Raw genomic sequence first — 23969 nt, 5'->3', positions numbered from 1 at the left:
CCTTAGTGGCAAATTCAGACTTAAACTGAAGAAAGTGGGGAAAAACACTAGATCATTCAGGTATGACCTAAATCAATCCCTTTTGATTATACAGTGGAAGTGAGAAATAGATTTAAGGGACTGGATCTGATAGACAGAGTGCCTGATGAACTCGGGACTGAGGTTCATGACATTGTACAGGAGACAGGGATAAAGACCATCCCCAAGGAAAAGAAATGAGAAAAGCAAAATGGTTGTCCAAAGAGGCATTACAAATAACTGTGAAAAGAAGAGAAGTGAAAAGCAAAGGAGAAAAGGAAAGATATACCCATTTGAATGCAGAGTTCCAAAGAATAGCAAGGAGAGATAAGAAAGCCTTCCTCAGTGATCAATGCAAAGAAATAGAGGAAAACAACAGAATGGGAAAGACTAGAGATCACTTCAAGAAAATTAGAGATATCAAAGGAGATGTGCTTAATAAAGGACAGAAATGGGATGGACCTAACAGAAGCATAAGATACTAAGAAGAGGTGACCACCTGACCTGCCTCTTTGGAAACCTGTATGCAGGTCAGGAAGCAACAGTTAGAACTGGGCATGGGACAAAAGACTGGTTCCAAATAGGAAAAGGAGTACATCAAGGCTGTATATTGTCTCCCTGCTTATTTAACTTATATGCAGAGTACATCATGAGAAATGCTGGGCTGGAAGAAGCACAAGCTGGAATCAAGAATGCCAGGAGAAATATCAGTAACCTCAGATATGCAGATGACACCACCTTATGGCAGAAAGTGAAGAACTAAAGAGCCTCTTGATAAAATGAAAGAGGAGTGAGAAAGTTGGCTTAAAGCTCAATGTTCAGAAAACTAAGATCATGGCACCTGGTCCCATCACTTCATGACAAATTGATGGGGAAACAGTGGCTGACTTTATTTTTGGGGACTCCAAAATCACTGTAGATGGTGATTGCAGCCATGAAATTAAGAGATGCTGGCTCCTTGGAAGGGAAATTATGACCAACCTAGACAGTATATTAAAAAGCAGAGACATTACTTTGTCAACAAAGGTCCATCAAGTCAAGGCTTTGGTTTTTCCAGTAGTCATGTATGGATGTGAGAGTTGGACTATAAAGAAAGCTGAGCACTGAAGATTTGATGCTTTTGAACTGTGGTGCTGGAGAAGACTCTTGAGAGTTCCTTGGACTTCAGGGAGATCCAACCAGTCCATCCTAATGGAAATCAGTCCTGAATGTTCACTGGAAGGACTGTTGTTGAAGCTGAAACTCCAATACTTTGTTCACCTGATGCGAAGAGTCCACTCATTTGAAAAGACCCTGATACTGGGAAAGATTGAGGGCAGGAGGAGAAGGGGATGACAGAGAATGAGATGGCTGGATGGCATCACCGACTTAATGGACTTGAGTTTGGTAAATTCCGGGAGTTGGTGATGGACAGGGAGGCCTGGCGTGCTGCGGTTCATGGGGTCGCAAAGAGTCAGACACAGCTGAGACTGAACTGAACTGAACTGAAACAGGAAGCTAAATATCTATTTGTTTAAATATCAGTAAATGGACAAAGCCTCTCTTTAGGAGAGAACCCTCCATGTTCTGCCCTAAACCCATCATTGATGCTATATCTTCTTTCAACAAATATGGTAAGGTCATATTACCTTATTTCCATATTATCATAATGAGATCCTGCCTACAACATCTAAATTTTTTACTTTAGGACTCTAATGGTAGTGTATGCATGCTCAGTTGCTCAGTCATATCCAATTCTTTTCAACCCCAGGGACTGTAGCCAGCCAGATTCCCCTGACCATGGGATTCTCCAGGCAATAATACTGGAGTGGGTTGCATTTTCTTCTCCAGCTAGTAGCAGAGGACCTTTCTAAGATATGTTTCTTCTGCTGGTTCTTTAAGTTAGTACTAATTCAATTTTTTTCATGTAGTTGTATGATATTTTTAAAGCTGCTGCTGTTTTATGATTGATAATTAACGTTGTTATTTGTTTACTAGAACACCAAGGCATAGTTGTAAAAAGTCAATACAACATTTATTTCGTTATCTAATTGTCCTAAACCTAGTGTGAACATAGAGAAAAATATAATCGTTCTGAAATCAATACCTGCTGTTCTCCCACACACACAAAAAAACAAAAACAAATCTCAATGCTACTGTAGCATGGTACAGTGACATAATAAATTGACAATTTTATAGACTACCTTTTGCCTATTGCCAAAAGTACCACTGAGTTATTTTAATATACAAAATATAGTTGGAGAAACGGCAATGTTCAAGGAGTCTTACTTTGGCACTTGACTTAATATTACTGAATAAATTACATGATCTCTAAATTTTTCATGTCTAAAATTATAGCAAAACAAAAAAAAGAAGATAAAAACAAAAATGAATAGAACAATAGTAATAGTAACATTTCTTGCAAGATATTTCACAAATACAAATGCAAATCATCTAACCTAGAATATGGATCACCATAATGATGAATAAAACACATTTTAATCTTTAGCAAGATAAAATGAGTAAAGAACAGAGGTTTGTTTTTAAACTCTGTAATGAATTTGAGCAAACTTTGGGAGATAGTGAAGGACAGAGGAACCTGGTGTGCTGCAGTCCATGGGGTCACAAAGAGTTGGACATGACCTAGTGACTGAACAACAACGATAAGTACCTAGGCCGCTAGATATATACTCTTAAAAAGAACCTATTTTTTAATTTCTTTGAATAGTAATTACTTACCATGTATTTACTACATGCAAATACCTAAGTCTCAGCTCTACACTAAAATTAGGCTGGGTGACTAAGATTTCTATATATTGTCCCATTTAGTTGTCACACTCATTTTAAAAGAAATTAGTACTTACTTGCTTTCAAAGGTGAGAAAATTAAGAATCATATAAGTTAGTCAACATGCTTATGGTTAAAAAGCTACTAAGTGGTATTTACCTGATTTAAACCATGTTTGTCTGCTCTTTCAATTCCAATATATTTTCCCCCAAATATTATCCCATTGATTAGATGAAACAGAAAGTAGCTTTTTGTTGATACCCTACTATTTGCCAAGCACATGGCTATTTATTTGGTTTTTATTTTAAGCACTCTTGAAAGGCACCTGTTGTCCTTGGATTTTTATAGAAAATGAAATTGAGGTTCACAGAGGTCAGTAAGTGATACATGACCAATAAGTGAAAGCCAAAATTCAAACTCAGATCTGCTTTCTTCCAAAATTCATGTACAGATGGTGTGAACAGTGAAAAAAGTTGGGGTTTTGTAATCAGACTGATCTGGGATACAATATCAGGTTTGCCATCTGTCAACTCTATTAAACCTTATTGGGCCTCACTTTGGGCTCCTAAAAAATGAACATATTAGTGCATTTCTCATAAGTTTGTTGAGAGAATGAAATGAGATATATACACTTACAGATTGCTTAAGAGCTAGTACATTTAAAAGTAGCTATTATAGTACCAGTCTCAGGAAGGGGTGAAGTTGTAAGGACTGGGATGAATCAAATTTTATTCCCAGGGTTCTAACTGGAAAAAACAGGTGGTTCCATTTTACAAATTAAAAATATATACTCCTATAATACACAAATATGTCATATTTTTTCCTGTTCATATGCTTTTGTCACCTCTGAACAGGGACTCAAATATGCCATGACACACCAGTATCTCTCACAGCTAAGACCCACTGGAAATGGACAGACCAGTCATCATTTTCATTTCTGGAACTGGAGATTAAGACATCAAAAGTATGGCTAGTCATAGTTACAGGTACGGGGGGTGGGATGTAAGGTTTTTTAAACTACTAGCTTATAGTCGTTTTTGGTTGTGCATCTTCTCTTAAAGAAATATAGAAAGGCAAGTCCTGAGAGTAGCAGGAAAATAAAACAGAAATGCAGAGTTAAGCTAAGATGAAAGAAATGAAGGAACCGATAGAAGAAGTACATGGTTGATAAACTGTCAAGTGTCTGACATGTCAGACTATATTTCCTCAGACTGAGTTTCTTGAGATTGTTATCTATCTTGAGATTGAAATAAATGTTTTCTTTTATGCTAACTCAATGTGATACTTTTGGTAACCAATCTATAAACAAGGGGGAAATATGAAATATGTGGACATCGCAGTTTTCCCCTTGACATCTGATTTATTATTCGTTGTTACACAGTAGTCTTGTGACTGGATGAGATTGCTTTCCCACAGTTGAAGGCACGGATCCTGATAAGTTGAAGAACTTGCCTTAGCTACTAGTGAGGGAAACAGCCAGCCACTTCCCCTTGGCTAAGAAGTTTTTTAGGGCTTTGGAGAAAAGTCTCTTGCTCTATGGAAAGAACTCTTTAAAAGATTTGCCTTGTTTTTTTTTTTTTTTTTGACAATTTGAATGAAGAAATAAAACCTAGAACTATTGTATAACTTTCAAAGAAGCCTATTTAGGATCAAAGCTGACTCTCAAAGAAACACAGAGCCAAAAAATCCTAAAGAAAGAGAACCAAATCAGCTTTTCCCAGGTCTGTAGTTCTAACTACTTCTGAGCCAATAGATCTCCTTTATTGTTTAAACAGCCAATTCAGCTAGGGCTTTTGTTCCTTGAAAGGAAAGCATCCTGGCTGGTACTGGAGAGAGGAATGAGGAGCTGGGAGATATAAAACAATGAAGTCATCCTGGAACAAGTTGAATATGACAATCTTGCAGAATATCCAGGTGGAGATGTCCAGTGTCCCAAGGAAATGGCAACACACCCCAATGTTCTTGCCTGGAGAATCCCAGGGATGGGGGAGCCTGGTGGGCTGCCATCTATGGGGTCTCACAGAGTCGGACACGACTGAAGCAACTTAGCAGCAGCAGCAGGAGGAGAGATCAAAGATAGCAATATAAACTGGGGAGGTCATTCACATAAGGGTGAGAACCAAAGCCCTGGGTATCACTGCAGTCATCCAGAGAGGACATATTTAGCACTGATTGTCTGCTGTTTTCCTTTAGTCACCAGTATAATTTGGCTCAGACAAAACCTACTTGAAATATTATTATTTTTTTTAAATCAGTTTCACTTGCATTTGAAATGTTCCAGAGGCATCTAAAAATTAAAAATCTTGGAACTCACAGAATTTCTACTCAGTGAAGTTGCTCAGTCGTGTCCCACTCTTTGCGATCCCAAAGACTGTAGCCTACCATGCTTCTCCATCCATGGAATTTTCCAGGCAAGAGTACTGGAGTGGGTTGCCATTTCCTTCTCTAAGGGATCTTCCGACCCGGGGATCAAACCCAGGTCTCCCACATTGTTGGCAGACACCATCTGAGCCACCATGGAAGCCTAGCAAGAAACATGCAGTTGTTTGAATTGTTTTTCAGAATGATGTGCTGAATTTAATGTCAGATGTTTTCTCACACAGGATACAAATTTAAGGATTTGAGCACAAAGAATGAATATTACTTTTTGTATTGCTGTTTACCAGAAGTATAATTTGCAGAAATAAGTTTTACCTGGCATTTCCTTTATTTTTCCCAATTTACTCAATTTTGAATTTTATGCTAAATACATTGTTGTTGTTTAGTTGCTACATTTAGTCCAACTCTGTGCAACCCCATGGATAGAAGCCTGCCAGAATCCACTGTCTATGGGATTTACCAGGCAAGAATATTGGAGTGGGCTGCCATTTCCTTCTCCAGGGAATCATCCCAACCCAGGGATCAAACCTGCATTTCTTGCTTTGACAGGTGGATTCTACCACTCAGTCATGTGGGAAGCCCATACCCACCTATACCAAAGCAATAAAAATGATTATAAAATTTCCACAGAGCTTATTTTGGAAGAAAGGCTGATTTCTGCTTGCTTCTTATAATCTCTGAATGTATATCAGAAAAACAGTTTTGTAAGAAAAATGTTTGACTGATAGAACCCATATATTTTCTTTATTGCTAGCATGAATGTTAGATCAGAGAGGTAAGCAGCACTACAAGCACTGGAGAAGAAATTGAAAGAAAAAAAAAAACACTGAAAGAGAAAATGGGGGAGGGATTAAAAATAAAAGTTGAGAGGAAAAAGTTTACAAAATAATGTAATTACTTTCTCATAACAGAAATTTCTGGCTATGTCTTTATGATGAAAACAAAGCCAAGGGCATTTTGAGCAGTGGAGAAAATCAATATAAAAATCAACTCTCAAAATAACCTTATACTTTCTAAAGATCTTAATTTTGATATATAAAATTGACATTTTAAGTCATCCATTTGAATGTGTTTTAAACCAGGCATCTTGCCATTGGCTTAAGTGAAAACTGTCCCTTTAGTACCAAATCCTCTATGTGGAAATTATGAAAATCTGTTAAAATCTCCCAGATAAATCTACCTTGTTTTTTTTTTTTTTTGCATTGTTTTGTTTTTTTGTCTCTCCTACAGGCTCCCTGTGGAGATCTAGCTATGTTTCCTAGGCCTTGCAAAAATAATTGAATCTAAGAACTTCAATTTCCTTATTACTAAAAAGAGGGAATTAGATTAGTACTTCCCCCTCTGCACAAGAAGGAATTATCCCTTGAAAATCAGAACCTCTAGAGGTCACTGGATGAGGTCACAGTTCTTCCAGAAATCCATATATTATTAAAAGAAAAAAAATACAAATTTTTGAAAAACACTGATATTTTCATGTTACAAACTATAGAAACTTCAGCTCAGTAAGATCATTTTTGAAAATACACCATATTTTGCAGTTAGCGCCCACCAGATAAGACATATGTGAAAGAAATCTGATTCCAAGAGAAGAATCTTGGAATTTTTCAGAATCTCTATCAGAATCTCTCCTATCAGAATCTCTCCCTGGCTGGGATCTACAGGTTGTTTTCAGTACATATGTTTCACCGTTTACATTGCTCTCCTCCACCTTCTCTGTTTTGTACAGTTCACGTATGAACCATGGCCTTCCAACAACATTATTCACTTCTGAAATATCACAATTGGATCACTACCTCTTTTGTATGTTCTGCTGAGTCTCAACACTTTCCTTCTGAAGAACCTCCTTAGTCTTTTTTCACGCTCTCTTCCTCATACTCTCACCAATCAAAAATGCTTTGTTACAAAAATGTAAATACACTATTTCAGACAACATGCCCACCCTAATCAGGTCATATCCTATCTCTTGAGAATCAACCAGATTCTGAACCTAAGAGTCTTTAACCCCTTAGGGAGACAATGAGATCATTATAATCATTACAAGAATATAAGCATAAAGGCTTATCTATAAAATAAGTCAATTTATAACATTAGTATTACTGTTTTTCAATTGTATGATATGCATGTATATATAGTACATGTAATAATTTATAGATACTATATTATGTGCTGCTGCTGCTGCTGCTGCTAAGTCGCTTCAGTCATGTCTGATTCTGTGCGACCCCATAGATGGCAGCCCACCACGCTCCCACATCCCTGGGACTCTCCAGGCAAGAATACTGGAGTGGGTTACCATTTCCTTCTCCAATGTATGAAACTGAAAAGTCAACATGAAGTCTCTCAGTCGCATCCGACTCTCAGCAACCTTGTGGACTGCAGCCTACCAGGCTCCTCCATCCAGGATATTATAAAATGCTTTGGGGATTTACAATATACAAATTTAATGATTTAATAAATAATGTTAAATAATAAATATGTAAGTTTAAACATATTTTTTTGTTATTTAAAAATAATAGTAACCCAGTGCTGCCAGGAGCGATCTCCGCCCATGGCAAAGGTCATGAGGAAGGAGGCTTGGCATATGCAAAGGCGGGTTCGAGCCTCAGGAGTCCCCCTGGAAATTCTTGAGCATCTACCCCCAAACCAGAGTCTGCCTACTTTCTGCTTTGTGCTCTCACCTACACCTCTGACTTTACAGGGGACTGTCCCCCACTACCTCTCTCTGAAAAAAGAGTTAACTTACAGCTCCAGTTAATAAAGTTGCTGGGTGTGATAGTGTTTCAACCTACAAACTCCTTTGGAAGTCCTCTAGCCTGCCTGAATAGGTTTTTCTGGCCACATGGGATTGTTCAGATCCTCCCAACTGTGAGAGGCATGAGATGTTCTAAACTGTCTAAATACAGATTCCTTTGAGCAGTTAAAAGATTGATTAGAAATTGTATTGGTGAAGGGTTTTTCACTTGTTGGGCCAATGTTTGCTGCTAAATTTCCATATCCCTTACCTATTGTATCCCTGGCAGTGTATTGATTAATATAATTGGTGTAAGTAGTAGCTTTAATGTTTGTAACCTTGGACCCTTGAGTTAATTCTTTTTCTTGTTATAGCCCACCACACCTTTGCCCTATAGGAATGCAACTTTATCTAATGCTTTTGGAGGGTGGCGCCTGACTTTAGAATAATCACCTTTAGAGAAAAATAAGTTTCTTAAAATGTTAACAGGCCTCTGGGCCAGAAGATGATGCAAATCACCTAAACTTTTGCATATGATAAGTTTGCAGGAAGAAAGCCTGGCTTGCTGCCTGACTCTACCCCTTCCCCTATTATCCTCTATGCCATAACTTAAGGTATAAAAACTACTTTGGAAAATAAAGTGCGGGCCTTGTTCACCGAAACTTGGTCTCCCCATGTCATTCTTTCTCTCACCTTCTGGCTGAAATATTCAGCCTCTCTTCTCCAGTGAATTTCCTCACTGAGCTATCCTTATTCTATTACTCTTTATATCCTTAATTAACGTTTAATTAAGCAGTTGTTTCCTGATCCTCGCCGACGTCGTCCCCGCTTCAAATTCCCTGGATCCACCGGGGCTGGACCCCGGCACATTGCCTTCTCCAAAAAATACTAGTAGAAGATGCTTACTCCTTGGAAGGAAAGTTATGACCAACCTAGACCATATATTAAAAAGCAGAGACATTACTTCGTCAACAAAGGTCCGTCTAGTCAAGGCTATGGTTTTTCCAGTGGTCAGATATGGATGAGAAAGTTGTACTATAAAGAAAGCTGAGTGACAAAGAATTGATGCTTTTGAACTGTGGTGTCAGAGAAGACTCTTTTTTTTTTTTTAATTTTATTTTATTTTTAAACTTTACATAATTGTATTAGTTTTGCCAAATATCAAAATGAATCCGCCACAGGTATACATGTGTTCCCCATCCTGAACCCTCCTCCCTCACTCTTGAGAGCTCCTTGAACTGCAAGGAGATCCAACCAGCCGATTCTAAAGATCAGTCCTGGGAGTTCATTGGAAGGACTGATGTTGAAGCTGAAGCTCCAATACTCTGGCGACCTGATGCAAAGAGCTGACTGATTTGAAAAGACCCTGATGCTGGGAAAGACTGAGGGCAGGAGGAGAAGGGGACGACAGAGGATGAGATGGTTAGATGGCATTACCGACTCAATAGACATGAGTTTCGGTAAGCTCTGGGAGTTGGTGATGGACAGGGAGGCCTGACGTACTGCAGTTCATGGGGTCACAAAGAGTCAGACATGAGCGACAGTCAGACTGAGCGACTGAACTGAACTGAAAAATAATAGATTTTTAAAATAAATTTTGCTGACTCAGCACACAGCATGTATTATGGCATGGAGATAGTAGAATACCGCCTATCTCAGTGATTTGGAACTACTGACTAAATCACTTAGAATATTATCTGCGTACTATCTTGAATCATCTTTTTTACTGGTGGAATCAGAATTTAGAGGAAGGTGAAAGAAGATTAGCGACCAATCCAATAGTCTTATTTTTTTATTTACTTTCTCAAGTATATTTTGGCTAGCTGAGTAATTAATAGTATTTGATTATAAGAAAATAGGGTGTGAGTGGGTAATCAGGCATACAAGGAGGTTATTACCTATTCACCATTAACTGAGATTATAACCAGGTAACTAACAGGTAGCTGTTCACCTTCCTACAGCTCAGGTTGATGGGCCCCATCAACCATCAGTTCAGTTTAGTTCAGTTCAGTCACTCAGCCGTGTCCGACTCTTTGCCACCCCATGAACCGCAGCATGCCAGGCCTCCCTGTCCATCACCAACTCCCAGAGCCTACCCAAACTCATGTCCATCGAGTCAGTGATGCCATCCAACCATCTCATCCTCTGTTGTCCCCTTGCCCTCCTGCCCTCAATCTTTTCCAGCATCAGGGTCTTTTCAAATGAGTCAGCTCTTCACATCAGGTGGCCAAAGTATTGGAGTTTCAGCTTCAGCATCAATGAACACCCAGGACAGATCTTCTTTAGGATGGGCTGGTTGGATCTCCTTGCAATCCAAGGGACTCTCAAGAGTCTTCTCTGACACCACGGTTCAAAAGCATCAATTCTTCGGTGCTCAGATTTCTTCACAGTCCAACTCTCACATCCATACATGACCACTGGAAAAGCCATAGCCTTGACTAGACGGACCTTTGTTGGCAAAGTTGATTTTTCTTACCTCACAATAATCTTTGATATTCAGACTGCCTGCCTCCTTTGTTGCAAACTTGTATATAAGCTAACACCCCCTCCCAATTCCTTGAAGTTTTCTCAATGCTACTGAAATTCGGTCTCCCAGACTCAGCATCCTAAACATTCCCACCAAATAACTCTCTACTTTCAGGCTGTGACTCTTTGTTTTGTTTTTTTAGTCAACATGTGTCTCCTTGGACAATTCATTTCTGAGTGTTAGACAAGAGCTCCCTTTGGGCCCTGGAAGGTGTCCCCTTTCTTGCAGCCAGTTAGTAGGTGAGTGGAGAAATGGGAGGGGGTATGAAGTAGAGAATAAGAGAATAATAAAATTCTTGGGTTCCACCCCAGCTAATTCTGAGCTTTGTCCTGCTTATATTTATTAAAATGACCTCAATCAGTTTTCTTATTAAGTGAATAGATTATACACAAGTAGAAAAATGTTGACTAACAGGAATGTTAAAAGACATGATAAATTGGATAATTTATCAAAAACAACCAGGATAAATTTCAAAGGCATTTTGAAGTCCAGCAAATTTATGTACCTATTACATGTAATATATGTATGGCCACCTGATGCAAATTTAGGAATATCAAAGAATTCAGCATTCTGTTTTGGAGAAGGCAATGGCACCCCACTCCAGTACTCTTGCCTGGAAAATCTCATGGGCAGAGGAGCCTGGTAGGCTGCAGTCCATGGGGTCGCTAAGAGTCGGACATGACTGAGCAACTTCACTTCCATTTTTCACTTTCATGCATTGGAGAAGGAAATGGCAGCCCACTCCAGTGTTCTTGCCTGGAGAATCCCAGGGACATGGGAGCCTGGTGGGCTGCCGTCTATGGGGTCGCACAGAGTCAGACACGACTGAAGCGAGTTAGCAGCAGCAGCAGCAGCAGCATTCTGTTTTGGGAGTCCAAAAAGGAAGCAAGACCAATTCTACCTCACATTATCCTCACATTATCCATTGATGATATCCAGAGCTGATTTTCCTAGAACTGAGACCAGAAAGGAAAACTGTAGGTAGATAAAGACAAAATCATTATGGGATGACAGCCCATTCACATAAAACTACATTCCAGGGACAGAGTTCTATAACATGCCTTGAAACTAAGGGACAACATCATGCCAAGAAACAAGTTCAATAAAGTAGAAACTAAAATAATGAGTTTGAGTACTTATGCTATTTTTTTTTAATCTTAATCTTGAGTGGGGAGATACAGAATAGTCAATTATCTACAGTAAGGTCTCAGCAGTGGTACTAATGCCATTTTAGGTGCAGTGATCTTTTGTTGCACGGACTATATAAGGTTTAGCAGCATCTCTGTTCTCTATTAGATGCCAGAAAAGACCTCCATTCCCCAGTTGTAATTACCCTAAAAAATTTTGATATGTTTCCTGGGACACAAAATCACCCTCATTGGAGAAACACTGCTCTAGAGTATTAATTCCCACTTTATGGTGGATTCACAGACCCCTTATCTATTCAAAGCTATGGATTCTTTAACCAAAAACAGACCTGTGTGGACACAAGACAAAAATGCACATGTAATATTCAGGGTTCATGGACCCTCTGCTATCTCTCTCATTTAAAGGAAGAGTGGATTGAATGTCTTTCAGACACTTTCATGAACATTTATTTCTTGAAACTGAATCTTATATACAGTTGTGTGGTTTTAAGGAATATTTGGAGAAATTGAAACATTGTTCATAGGATAGCTGAAATGAGAGAAAATAATGCTTTAACTAAAGATCTCCAAAAATTATTTCCAAAATTAAGATCAAAATAACTTAGATTATTACTCCCCATCTCCCCCAATCCTGGGGAAGGTAAGGTATATTTTAAATATTAAAATTTATGGCTGTGTTCTAATTGTGTACTGAGAAGACTAAACCCTGCAAGTGAGATCAGACATAAGGGAAAGTATTTACTGAAATCTATTGTACTTTAATTTGCTGCTTTTACACAACAAGGAATCTTTCACTGTTTAATTTGACAGACGGCCTAATCTCTGTGATTTGAGTGGGCTGATTCACCTTGTGGCTCTAGTAAAGATTATGTTGCCACAAGCAATGTCATTCCAGAGTATACCATCTCCTTGGCCCAGAGATCATCTAAGATGTGGTATATGACTTCGACTGAGTCCTAAGTAGTCACCCTGAGTAGTTGAGGAAATTTTCTCCTGTTGTGTGTACTAAGCCAAAACTACTGATGCTGGTATTTGTCACTACATTGAGAGCCTGCCACAAATGCTTCTGAGTATATATGATGTGACAGCAGTGGCTAAAGCAACCAGAGTTACTTCTCTCAGTGAGAGTAAGAGGCAATAAACACAGAAAATTAAAAATATGATTTCAAATACTGATGAGTATTTAATAAGAGAGAATAATGGAAACATGTAGAAATCTACATCTCCAAATTCCTGAGATTTTTAGTTTAAAACTTTTAATTATTCAATGAATGGTTTCATTTTTTTTGTCAGTATGAAAGTTCAATGCATTCTTGATAGCATGCTCTAAAGGGAAATAATATTAAAAAATTATTAAATAATGACCTAGTCTTTAAAAGCAGGAAAATTGTTTATTTTTTCATTACTAATACTGTCCTGAGGATTTTCCTATGTAATAAAAATCCACTGCCAACTATTTCCCTCTGTATTCATTTCCTAGGGCTGCTATAACAAAATATCATAAAATATGTGGCTTAAAACAGTAGAAATGGGACTTCCTTGGTGGAACAGTGGATAAGAATCCATCTGCCAATGCAGTGGACATGAGTTTGATCCCTGGTCCAGGAAGATCCCACATGTCCCGGGCAACTAAAGCCCATGCACCACAACTATTGGAGCCCACATGCTTTTGGGCCTGTAAGCCACAACTATTGAGCCTCTGTGTTGCAACTTGCAAGCATGCAACATGCAGCTTGCATGCTGCAACTCCTGAAGTCTGTGAGCTTAGAGCCTGTGCTCCACAATGAGAGAAGCCACCACCAAAGCGAAGCCGTACCCTGCAGTTAGAAAGTAGCCCCCGCTCTCCACAACTAGAAGAAAGTCCGTAGCCATGAAGACCTAGTACAATAAATAAATAACTTAAAAAAAATAGAAATGTGTCTCAAATATTCTCTGAAAGGATCTAGGCTTAGGGTCCTTCTTCCACTTGTCCAGGGTTTCTGGTAGATGCCTATGATCCTTGCTATTCTTTGCTTTGTAGAAACATCACTATAATCTCCTTCATGTCTTTACGTGGCCTTTTCCCTGTGTGTTACTGTGTCCAAAATTTCCTTTTCACAAGGACACCTGTCATTGGCCTAAAGCACTATGATTTCATCTTAACTTGATTATGTCTGCAAAGACCCTAATTCCAAAGAAGGTCATATTCACCAGCATTAGAAGTTGGGACTTCAATATAACTCTCAAGGGGATATAATTTAACCTTGTATAGATTCTTGGGCATTTAGTACCAAAAAATATAACATATACTCACAGAATAAAACAATGAAAGAAATAAAAAATGCTAGAATTACAACTGATTAGGTTATATATATTTTGAGCAATAAAATTTACTTATTTTGAGAATTATACTGCTGTTAAGTCACTTCAGTTGTGTTCGACTCTGTGCGACCCCATAGACGGCAGCCCGCCAGGCTCCCCCGTCCCTGGGATTCTCCAGGCAAGAACACTGGAGTGGGTTGCCATTTCCTTCTCCAATGCAGGAAAGTGAAAAGTGAAAGGGAAGTCGCTCAGTCGTGTCCAACTCTTCACGACCCCATGGACTGCAGCCTACCAGGCTCCTCCATCCATGGGAGTTTCCAGGCAAGAGTACTGGAGTGGGGTGCCACTGCTTTCTCCATTTGAGAATTATAAAAATATACAAATGAAGATAAATCACAAGATTTCTTCCAAAGATACAATTGCATTTCTTTTTTGACTCAAGTTAAAATAGCATTATTTTGTTAGATTATAAAAAGCCATATTCACTTAAAAATAGTTCATAAAATTTAAAAAGGAAAACCTATAATCTCTGAGACAAAGACACCATAAATATTTTATCATATTCATACATAAAGCTAGTGGTATTAGCTTTTAGTTTATGTTTCCAGATTTTTGCACGATAAATATTATGAAACTGATGTTTACATTTTGTTGTTGCTAAAGCATTCTGAGTCTGTGTAATCTAGAAATCACAAGGGAAAGTATTAAAATTTTATATGATAGACAACAATGATCTTTCTCTGCAAAATTGCCAACCAACCATGAAATTTTAGATCCTCACCCTGATTCTCATTTCAGCTCCAGTGGTAGACACTTTTTAAAGTGGGCCTTTCTTTTTTGGACAGCTCAACGTGTCAAAGGTTTTCATTTACACTCTTTTTAAATATCCCCCCCTGGTCCTTGTTCTGCCTTCTTAAACTGCAACAATATATTTACTCCCTTTGTCATATTAAAGGACAGTTAACTACCTTAAGTCTTGTCTTTCTTTTAAGATTAATTACTTCAATTATATTTCATATAATGCAATTTCAGATGCATTTACTTTCTCACTTTCTTCTGGTTATATGGCCCATTCTTCAAAACTCATGCAAATTATCTACAAATGGTCTGACATGTGTAGTGAAAAGCAGAGTAACAATCATCTGTATTTCTTTCTCTAAAGTTTATTAATGCAAATTAATGTAAATTAAGTCTTTTAATGGTCATGTAACACTGTTGATTCATATTTAGCTTGCTGCCAAAGAGAATCTCTAGAGTTTTTCCACATGTGATATTTCTAAGACATCCCTCCTCCAATTATCTATTATAATGGGAATTAGCATTGGTAAGGATAATTAAAATCCACAGACAATTCTCCAATTACATCTTATCCATTAATCTAAACTCTTTCTACAATTAAACCTCTACAGAATCACTAAAAAGTATAAAAATAGATTGGTTTGGAATTTGGTGTCTTTTATTGTATACCTTAGTAAATGGGTCAAAAGTTAAGCAGAAATTCAGAGATAATAGAAAAGCTGTAAGTGTGCTATGGATAACCTTATTAATAATAACAAAAAGCACTGCATTTTAATATTTTGAACTCAATATATCAAAGTTCATACATTATCTTTGCTTTTAAAGCATTTCAGTAATATACTCCATTTTTTCAATTTGGCTAATAGAAATTCATACTATTTAAAAAATGGTTTCATTATTGTGGTTGATATACAAGTCTGATCACTTACACTTTCATAGACACTTCCATAACGTTGTCTATTTGTTAATTCCGTGAATATTTATTGAGTGCCTTATATGTATCAGGTCTGTCTCTCTCTTGAAATCTGACATGCTTCCATGTGTATTTGTATAAATATGGATATTTGTTTGGCTATACTTAATAAAGGAACATAAAAGCAAAAAATCCAAAGGGATTAAAGGCACTATTTTCTCCTATGATCTGTTTATGGATCTCCTCCCAGTTGATTGACAACTCAGTAAAGAGCGTGAAGCTCCTGAATTTGGTTCTTAGTTTTGTCATTGTCTGTTTAATTTCTAGATAGTAACTACTTTTTCATATTAATAATATAATATCATTGGTGTAATCTTCAAATTTAAATTTAGAACAAATACCATAAATAGCAAATTAATAATAAAGGTGCTTATATGTAGCATGATATATACCAAAACTTTTAGTTTTAATTCTGCAATTTTGTGTTATCAAAAAGATGTCAGAAAAATTTGTATAAATTGACAAAAATAAAGAAAGAAGAAAATGTTATTTTGTATCTTCTCTTTTTAGCCCTGCTGTACACTAAGGTATGTTTAGAGATTACTAAGGCATAAAATTATGAAAAAACAATCATTTATTTAAACTCATAGTTGGGTTTCATCTTGTAATATATTGTTACAAGAGTCACTGTAGTCCATTTGTCTACTTACTGATAAATTATGTTAGTGAATATGAACCATTAAAATCTTAAAATTATAGATTGAGAGAGTGTAAATTTTAGAAGAAAGATAAGGGAGGGATATGAGATTATTTTAAGTAGTGTCACTAGAAATAATATTGACATAAATACAAGCCAAGAGGTGTTCCATTATGCTCTATAAGAGTCTTGAAGAGTGTTTAAAGAAGAGAAATAATTGCAGATATATGCATATAAGACTTAGCTAAATATTTGTATCATCTCCAAATGTGGCATATACCAGGTGAGAAAGACTAGTATTTTCATGATAAACTTACAAAGATGGTAAGAAAATTACTTAAAATAACTTAGAGTTAATAGAAGTGATAATAGCAAGCAGATGTCCAGATTTAGGAAAGAGGGACAGTGAAGGAAGATATTGAGTCCTCTTGTCTTGATACTTGAAAATTGTAAAACTGAATAAAACTCACAATAGAAAGGAAGTGATCAGAAGAAGCATCCAGGGTCCAGACTCTGTGCATTTTCAAACTATGAAGATAATCTTCAAGGTCTTTTTCTGTCTCCAAATTGGTATTCAAAATACCGATGGGCAAAGGAATTGCTCAAATAATATTTTTTCTTTCATTACTTAAGAGTTTCAGGTTCATGGCTACCATCTCAGGAAAAAGGATTTGCTCACCTAATCCTAGGCCTTTTAATTAGAAGTTCTTTAAAAAGCGTGTATGTTTGAATCACACTGGTACCATGCAGTAGTTTGCAAAGCTTATTGCAAAATCACATCTCACACGTATCCATACATTAACACAAAAGCTTGATGTCAGCTCTTCTGCACTCCTCAGACAGTAAGTCCTCCTTGTCAAGGTAACCAGGGAAACAGCCTTGTTTTCAGCCTGAGGAGATGTGGGCTAACATGGAAACAAAAGATACACTATATGGATATCTTGTTGCTGTGAGATGCAAATATATATCTACATATGCATTTATTTATGTTTATTTATTTTATTGCTCCATAGGCAATCCAGATATTTATTCTTAGTGAAGAACCATTGCTTAATAGACTATACACTCAGGAAAAATCTTAATAGAAAATAGCAAACTACCAGCTGCTGGCATCTATCTACGTGAAGAGAACTAAGATTTACAGCTTTTTTTCATCCCTTTCATTACTAACTCTACCTTTCATTTTTATCTGATTTTCCTCTTTTCATTCACCTATAATCTTGCCTTCGGTAACTGCCACAGACTGCTCGCTTTTGTGACCAGTTTTTTTATTTCATTTTCTCCTTTACCAGCAGTGCTTTCATAAAGACAAGAAAATTCTAACTGCCTATAATAGAAAGCCACCCTGAATTCTACTTCATTCACGAACCGCCCTCCCACCTGCACTGTGTATATATTTCCATCAGAAGAGGAGATTTCACAGAAACTACCAGGTAAAAAGCAAGATCAAAAATCAAGGTTTGATAGTGATAATGTTCAATCATTTTCAGAGCAACATGACTTAACATTTAGATCTTCAAGTAATGAATTCAAAGGTTTACAATCAGAAAGGCAGGAAAGCAAAAAACTACAACAATTTATTAAGAAATTATTCAATTACAAGTACTTCAGAAGCATTCAACTATCATTCTGCACTAACTACGACCCCATACAACCTGAAATTGCCCACCTTATTCTGGAAAGAGTGACACAGCAGTCACTTATAAACTCTAATAATCAAAATATTTAGAAAAGGTAGCAAGGTTTCTATCTGTTCAATGAAACCCATCTGAATTGCCCTGTGATTGGTTCACTGCTCTCATCTTGTTCTCAAGCCTAGCTTTGTCTTCACATTTTTTTTTTTTTTTTAATTCTCTTACCCTTTGGAATGGTGGCTCTGCCTAAGAGCAACCTGTATAGATTTTTCTGCTAACCGTGTCAGGCATTCTTGATCTTGAAAAAACACTTATAACATTTTGTATAATTCTATAATTGTGTTGATTACTAATGTCCATCTTTCTGAAGCCCTAGGGATCCAGGATCCCACACTCTGTAGTGCATTGTAGTATAACCACGACATCTCGAGATGGCCACTATAAATGAGATTTTCGTTGTTGAAAGAATAATAGTGAAAAAAGATACTTCCTTTTTACATATATTCATCAATTACTTTTCCCCAAATATGGCTAAAATAGGTTATCCATAGTATTGCCATAGTAAACAGAATTAAACTATGCTTTATCAGAACATGCAAATTGCTGGATTATACTAATCTCTAGACCAGAACAGAATTTTTGGCAAAGATGAAAATGTTCTTCTGTCCAGTAGGGCAGCCATTGTCATATATGACTACTAAGTACTTGAAAAATGGCTAATGTGATTCAGGGAATTAATTCTTTATTTTATTTTTATTAGTTTAAATTTACATTTAAAAATCCACATGCAGCCAGCATACACTAGCAAACAGTTAAGGTCTAGAATGTATTTTCTTTTAGGGCTTTTATCTTGTTCTTCTTTTTATCTCTAGGATTGTGCCTGGCACATATACAAAACAGGTTGCATTAATAATGTTTATTGAATTAGTTAGCAAGTGAATTATGTGCTATGAGATTAGCTTCCAACTTGCAGGAAAACTGAAATAATAAGCACACAGAAACTAGGCCAGAACATAGAGCTCAGAACAGTGCATTCAATAAGTAATGGCTACATGTATATTTTAGAGTAGCTTCCTGTAAAGTTGCTTCTGAATATGGTCTTTCACTCTGCAGTGAAAGCAGAAGGCTGCACAATAGATGAACTCAGCACACTAGACAATAGCACTTCAACTTTGAATTTGAAAGAATGTGAGTTCAGGGTCCGCTGACCCAAGAAACAAAGGCAAATTGTTTGTCTCTGCTGGCCAACCTTTCAGGTCTCACCAAGAGACACTGCTCAAAGAAGAAGAAACATGCAGAGGCAGGTGCTATATTTTTCTTGGAAGTGACAGCAGATAATATCTCATTTGAGAGATGACTGGTCCTCTCAAGAAAATTGTACAGTAGTTCAATCCTTACTCAAGAGCATTTTTTTACCACACTGACACCACCATCAATTCTTGCTTTATCTTTTGTCTTCTGTCTTTCATATGATAAAAATAATTGTAGAAAAGCAGATTTGTTATCTGAAGTTTTTACTTCTTTCTTTAAAGTACTAAAAAAAGTTAGATTCTATCTTACTAGGATTTGCTTTTCCTCATAAAATCTCAAATAAAAGAAACGAAAGAACTTTGGGGAAGTTAACCATGCTACAGTAATGTCACGTATTAATATTATAAGTATTTTAAAAGTTCAGTTATTCTTTTATAAATTGTTGATATCACTGACCCTTTTATAGCTTCCATAGACTCAAATCAGAATCATTAACATTTAACAAAAAGCCTAATTTCTCATGAAAATTTCCCCAAAGTCTAAGGAAACTATTTCTTAAACCAATTAGTAGGCAGGAACCCATTGATTGAAGCTTAATCCAGACAAAATTGAACACTTCCTGGGCTGAAACATGATTGTAATGAGTACTAGTTCTTCACACAGTAGGTTCCTGACATTTGTAATTTCCTTCTGTATTTGAATTAATTTAATGCAGAAGCACAAATTCAGTCCCTGAGGTTTCTGGCCATGTTTATGGCTCTAGCAGAATCTGTGAGATCAGAAGGAAGTCACACGATTCTGTTTATAGCTAAGTAAACTGTGGGCTGGATGATGAGCCAGAGTTTGGCATTAGTTTAACAGGGCTACCACAACAAAGCCACAGACTGGGTAATTCACACAACAGAAATCCATTTTCTCATAGCTCTGGAGACTGGAAGTCTAAGATCAAGGTGTCATCAGGTTTGGCTCTTCTGAGGGCTCTCTCTTGGGCCTTCAGGTCGTTACCTTCTTTCTATGTCTTCACAAGGGTTTTCCTCTTTGTGAAGCCACCCCTGATGTCTCCTTGTACCAACTTTCCTCTAATAAGGACACCAGTCAGATTGGATTAGGGCCTACCCTAACACTTTGTCTTAATTGCTTCTTTAAAGGCCCATTCCAAAATCTCATAATCTGAGGTTCTGGTGAAATCAGCTCTTTTGCTCCTTTTCTGTTTGCCCATTTCTGTTCCCCTCTAACCTTAAAAGAACCTAATTATAGGAATGAGATCACTAGGCAATTTAACCTAACACCTGACTGTGCTCTCCTGAATGCACACTATGCCTAATCTGTTGCTTGTTTTCCAAGATAAAAAGAAGTAAGAATGAAGAATCAAATAGTTAAGAAACAATTAGCTCTCTACTCCCAATAGCCCCCAAAGGAATCCTGCAGGCAGAGCCCACAGGAACCCAACCTCCTGTTTCCATGATTCTTTCCCCCATTTTCCCTTCAGAAACTATTACGGCTGAGCAGAATCTTCAGAGTTGGTCTCTGGACACAAATCTACTTCCCCCCAGACTGCTATCTTTTCTGATTAAAGTACCTTTCCTTTGTACTGACACTTGCCTCACAAATCATTGATCTTTGAGTGTGCATGCATGCTAAGTTGCTCCAGTTATGTCCAACTCTTTGCAACCCTATAGCCTGTAGCCTGTCAGGCTCCTATGTCCATGGGATTCTCTAAATAAGAGTACTGGAGTGAGTTGCCATGTCTTTCTCCAGGGGATCTTCCTGACCCAGGGGTTGAATCCGCATCTCTTACATCTCCTGCATTAGCAGGGAGGTTCTCTACTGTTAGCACCACCGTGACAAGCAGCCAAGCCTGAGTTCAGTAACACTGGGGGCTGTGGCTTCAACATATCAATTTATAGAGGAGAGGGCACAATTCAACCCAAAACAGATGCTCATAGTCTTTTTTGAGAGTATTGTGAGATTAAATCATGATTAACTTGGGTCAAGATATCTAGAAACTGCCAATATGGAAGTGATTGGCTTCTAACCATGTGTCCACTTGACTTTCCTTATTTTATTGTTTTCTGTGACACTATCAAACTCATACACTCTTTTGAATTTAGCGTCTTAAAGTAATTGTTGAGAGAAGGGTGGGAGGAGAAAGAGAGAAAGATTCTAGCTATGATACCAGCCCAGTCCCTCTTTACCAGGGAAAATCTATGGAATGATAATAATTAATATATGTAGAGTCTTAACTGAGTGGTAGATAGTCTGCTGAGAGTTGTGGATATATTAAATTCATTTATCCTTCATAAGGCACCTCTTATGTTGGAAACAATACCACTTGATTTTATGAGTGCAGAAAAGAGGCACAGAGCTACTAAATGGGGGAACTTGGATTTAAACCAAATTAGCCTGAATCTAGGGAGAAGGCAATGGCATCCCACTACAGTACTGTTGCCCAGAAGATCCCATGGATGGAGGAGCCTGGTAGGCTGCAGTCCATTGGGTCGCTAAGAGTCAGACACGACTGAGCGACTTCACTTTCACTTTCCACTTTCATGCATTGGAGAAGGAAATGGCAACCCACTCCAGTGTTCTTGCCTGGAGAATCCCAGGGATGGAGAAGCCTGGTGAGCTGTCGTCTATGGGGTCGCACAGAGTCGGACACGACTGAAGCAACCTAACAGCAGCAGCAGCAGCAGCCTGAATCTACAGTACATGTAATAGCAGGTTTTAGTGTCAAATCCTGGTTGATTTCTAAGTTTATCACTCTCTGCCTGCTATTCTGTTAAACAAGTGTTTTAACTTTAGAGTGCCTCCTGTAAAAGTGTCTAATTTACAGAGTTATTGCAAATCTGAGCTAATACTTAGGGGAAAACTTTGAAAATTGCAACCTCATTAAAAATATTAGTTATTATTTTTTCATCATTTCCAGTAGTTGATACAACAGAGTCAGCAGGTGATAACATTCTTATCGGGAGCTTTACAGATTTTCTCAGTGCCATCACAGAAAGACTAGTCATGACAGACCTGACTGAAATGTTCCATGTACACGGAAATGAATGAAACTGAGGCACAAAAGGAAACTCACATTCCAGTTTACTCATTCATCTATTATTCATTCATGAATATTAGTTCATTATTAATTAATTAATCAAATATTATCATTATCAAATAATCAAATATTAATTCATTCAATATTTAAATATCTAGTCATATCTTTAAAAAAGCTGAAATACAAAATCAAGAGGTTCAAACAGATAAAAAAAGACCTGTAACTAATACAATGTGATTATTAGTAAAATAGAACTATTCATAATATACAGAGAAAAGAAGCAATTTATTTTGTTCTGATGGCAAAGGAATGGTAGTAAGTAGAGCAGGTGACATTTGAAGGGTGAGTGAGATATCTTTAAAGGAGAAGAGTGAGACATTCACATTGTGATCACTTCTGCTGCTCTTTATTTGCTAAGTCATGTCTGACTTCTTTGCAACCCCATGGACTGAGCCTGCCAAGCCCTTCTGTCCATGGGATATCCCAGGCAAGATACACTTGAGTGAGTTGCCATTTCCTTCTGCAGAGGATCTTCCTGACCCAGGGATCAAACTCATGTCTGCTGCTTGGCAGGTGGATTCTTTACTACTGAGCCACCTGCAAAGCCCCTTGTGATCATTACCTGCATCATTAAAGGGCAAAGCTTATTCCTGAGCTAGCAAATCACTCATACAAGTTCAACTATAGGATGTTCAGATGGGTCCAAGTCTTGTAGGGAAGCTAAGGATGGCTACGTTAAAGCTGGAGATACAGGGCATGAATGCCATATTACTGAAAAGAAATATTGCACTATATAGAAAGAGGCAAACAATAGATGTTTTGCTCACAGGATTCTGTTCTTAAAGACATAGTGTCAATATTTGGAAAATCCTAAGAATTCAACAAATAGATTCAAAAGAACTAATTAAGATGATTTTGCAACAATATAAATAAGCAATCAAGAGGTTCTGAATTATGGCAGTGGAAGTTAAAAATGGAGGATAATTAATAGATTTAGAGTCACTTTGAAGTAAATTAATGGAACATAGTGACTGATTAGATAAGGAAAAGGAAACGTATGAACCATATGGATTTGTAGTCCAAATGGTTGGATTACTAGTATTTTCACAACCCACTGTTAGTATCTAGATTGTTAGCTATGGGGTTAAGTGAATCAATGACCCATTAACTGAAAGAATATATTGAGAAAGAGTATGAAGTGTGAGTATACACAGATGGAAGGGAAATAGACATTTATTCAACTGGAACTGAGGTACCTGGGAATATTCAAGTGGGTAAGTATTCAGTAGGCACCAAAGAGACAGGTTCAGGTGACTTCCAGAATATCCATGGTAGGTGACAACATAGGAGATAAAGAGCTGCCCTAGGCAGAGGTGAAAGGAGGAAACCATGTTTTTGTGTGTGTGCATGAGTGTGGAGGGGAAACACTTAAGGAAAAAGTATGGACTTGAGTGGTGAAACAGGAAGAGAAATAATGAAGAATGCTTTATAATCCAAATGACGAGAGATTCAGAGCAGTCTCAAAGGTTAAGAATTGAAAAGAGACATCTGAATGTCCCCTATTGACCCTTGGGAGAGCTAAGATATTTCTGTCTACCCTCTGCAATGCAAAAGCAACTTTCATTCAGTAGCAAAAGTGTAAATTAGATCATAGTGGGACGAGTGAATCAAAAGCCTCAAAATGGACAAAGTTAGTATGAAAATTTCTTCAGATGTCTGGAAGATTAGAGAGGATAAAAAAAAAAAAAAAAAAAAGGCAGCAT

General features: G+C 37.4%; 1 protein-coding gene across 4 annotated transcripts in view; it reads right to left on the bottom strand.

The window, feature by feature from the left end:
* Positions 1–23969, bottom strand: part of NAALADL2 (N-acetylated alpha-linked acidic dipeptidase-like 2) — a 1240647-nt gene that overhangs the window by 337669 nt on the left and 879009 nt on the right. The gene's annotated exons all lie outside the window — the stretch shown is intronic.

This window comes from Bison bison, unplaced genomic scaffold (genome assembly GCF_000754665.1).
Source record: "Bison bison bison isolate TAMUID 2011002044 unplaced genomic scaffold, Bison_UMD1.0 scf7180017864164, whole genome shotgun sequence".
NCBI lineage: Eukaryota > Metazoa > Chordata > Mammalia > Artiodactyla > Bovidae > Bison > Bison bison.
Note: the sequence above shows the minus strand (reverse complement) of the source record. Positions and strands in the feature narration are given on the sequence as shown.